The sequence below is a fragment of the Capsicum annuum genome, chromosome 10 (assembly GCF_002878395.1).
Source record: "Capsicum annuum cultivar UCD-10X-F1 chromosome 10, UCD10Xv1.1, whole genome shotgun sequence".
In the NCBI taxonomy this organism is placed as follows: Eukaryota; Viridiplantae; Streptophyta; class Magnoliopsida; order Solanales; family Solanaceae; genus Capsicum; species Capsicum annuum.
Genome location: NC_061120.1, coordinates 40,776,967 through 40,780,219, shown reverse-complemented (window position 1 = coordinate 40,780,219; position 3,253 = coordinate 40,776,967).

Genomic DNA, 3,253 nt, shown 5'->3' with positions numbered 1-3,253 from the left:
GTCGGGTCGGCGTCGGAGAGCGACGACCGGGGGTCCAGTCGGGTCGGCGCCGGGGAGCGACGCCGGCGGTCGGATCTGGTCGGCTCCGACGTTCAGCGACGGCGCCGGGGACCCGGCCGGTACGCTTGGGATGGAGAGGGGGTAGAGAGAGAGAGAGAGAGAGAGGGAACCGGCGACCGGAGGTCGTAGCCGGCGATCTGCTCAGCGCCGGCGACCGTAGGTCGGAGCCGGCGGCCGGATCGGGTCAGCGACGGCGCCGGAAACTGGGGCCGGTACGCTGGGGGTGGAGAGAGGGTCGGGCGAGAGAGAGAGGGGGGAGAGAGAGAGAGCCGTTGGAGAGAGAGAGCAATTTCTTTAGAGTCCAAAACAAATTAAGATTTTTCTCTGGAATACTGATAATACTACTGAAAATACTGAACATTTATCTGAAGTAATCTAGTTTGAAAGCCTCTAACTGTCTGAATATGGAGTTGTTGGGACAAGTCCCCAACTAACTCTGACTACTGAACATACTAAATCAGCTAAAATGCTGAAATAAATTAATATCCTCGATGGATGAGGACTCCCCTCTGAATTTGCCGCTGATATCCGGAGCTGCTAAGTGTGATCAAGAACCCGTGCGTCTGAACCTATGATATGAGGCATCATATGGCAAAAGAGAGTATGCGTCAGTACGTAGAATGTACTAGTATGCTAAGTGAGGTAAGACTGATATACATAGGTTCATATGCATGTGATGATAACTGACTGAATGAACATCACAAAGTAACTGGATGAGTGTACATGCAAAATTGTAACTGTTGAACATGCTGAACATGCAATACTGTACATATAGATATACATTATGTATCTGAGATTATACTAAAACTGAGTACTGAATTCTGATGGCTGAGTAATTGATAACTGATGGCCATAGTTCTGTAGAACTGACTGAGTTCTTTACTGAATGCTAAGACTGAAACTGTAACTGTAGGAGTGTTTATCTAACCGACATAACCCGGTATAGACTGATTTGGTGTCGAACCTGTGACCCCAGTTGGAAGGGAGTTAGCACCTTGACATGGGATACTAACAACGTTGGGTCAACCCTAATTTGGCATGGAGACTCTTGAAATATATATATATATATATATATATATATATATATATATATATATATATGATTGTGTCAACCTTAGTCTAGCAGGAGGACGACTTACCCTACGCTGGCTACATAGTTCTGTAACACAAGGACTGCTACTAAGGGTCAAACCCTCTGCTGGCAGGAATGCCCCTATCCCTGGGTTCGCTCGGTGCTGAATCCTACTCCTAACTAAATCAACACTGAACTGATCATTAGACTGTACTAGGCTTGACTGAACTAACACTGATCATGTTGACTAACCAAACTGGACTGAGTTCACTGAGTTCTATTAACTGACTGAGTACTACTATTCTTGACCTTTACTGGGACTAATCTATAACTACTGCAGCTAAGTAAGCAACTATATTTTGGGGAATAAATACCCCCAGGACTCGATATCACCAATAATAAAACATAGCAAATCTTGAAAGCAATAGTCAATTGTTCCTAATTGAATCACTGAGATATTTTGTCAAACACTTGGAGGTCATAAACTTGTACATGAATGAGAACACAAGCTAACATGTCATGATTACATTATTCAATTCACATGGACATTCTATCAAACACTTGGGGAGCATAATTAATGCATATGATAGTAAATAACACATAAGGATCATGACTACAACTTAAACTTGCAATTTCAAGGGTTTTAACATGGAATTACATCAATCAACATACATGCTATCTTATGTTCATGAAACTTAAAATTAAATCTTGAATTGAAACCCATACAACAACATAAACATGAATACAACCCAATTTGAGCATGTAAATCATAAATCAATCAACTTGTAATTTTAAAAAGAGATTCTTGAGCTACAAGGGTGGAAAGAAACCCAAGGATGAACACCTTACATACCTTGATTAATGAATTCTTGGAAGTTATTGAGAGATTTCTTGTAAATTAAACTTGAATGTTAAAGAGGCTAGGGTTTGTTCTTGAAGGGAATGCTTTTGATTTTTGAGAGAATTGTGATAATTAAGAAAAAAAATGCTATTTTGGGACCTAAATCCCATGTTAAAGTGAGGGGAAAAGAATAAAATAGCCCTCTAGACTCGAGATTAAATGAGTTGGAAAATACCCAATGATGCGATAGGCAACGCGCCGCGTCGATGGTATCAACGCGATCACCAATGCATTGCGTCGATGGGTACGATGGGATAGCCAAAGTGATGCATCAAGATCGTGTTGGATTGTTGTTTTGGTCATCCAAACACAACTCAAATGAAGTCTAAAAATTTCGAAACTCACCTAAGATGACCTATTGACATCCCTGATCATGAATCAATTTAAAAATTAATAATCGAAGGTCGTAAGGATCGAAAATAAGATCATCCAATTATGAAGACTAAAAATAATTCTAAGTCTTAACACTTAGCTGAATTTTTCCAAGTCTGGGACCCCTTATTACAAGATATATGGGACTGAATTGACTAGGACTTTGCAGGGTCTTACAATATCTACCCCTTGGGAACATTTATCCTCGAATGAGACTAATTGAAATGAGAGAAATTGAGGAACGATACTTACACTGACATGCATAACGGAAGCATGAGTGAATTCTGGAGACATGATACATGACTAAACTATTTCATGAATGCATGAATGATATGAGAATGTTATGCAGCTGTAACTAAGTATGAAAAATAGTAAATCTAAGGATGACTATTACTTTAGGTTGGGTCTGAGTTTGTGGAGAAGAGGTGAGGATACTTGGTCCGCATGTCTGCCTCTACTTCCCAAGTAGCTCCCTCAATGGATTGATTCTGCCAAAGAACTTTGACCAAAGAAGCTTTTTTGTTACTTAGTCTGTGAATCTAATAATCAAGGATTTCGATTGGGACTTCCTCATAAGAGAGACTATTTTAAACATGTACACTCTCTATAGGGACTACAACTGTTGGATCACCTATGTACTTCTTTAGCAAGTAGACATGAAACACTGGATGCACTGATGCTAAGTCTGCAGGTAACTCAAGCACATAAACTACCTTACCGAAATGACTCAGGATTCTGTAAGGACCAACATATCAGGGACTAAGCTTCCACTTCTTACCAAATCTCCTCTCTCCTTTCATGTGAGAGATTTTCAAATACATAAAGTTGTTAATTTTAAACTCGAGATC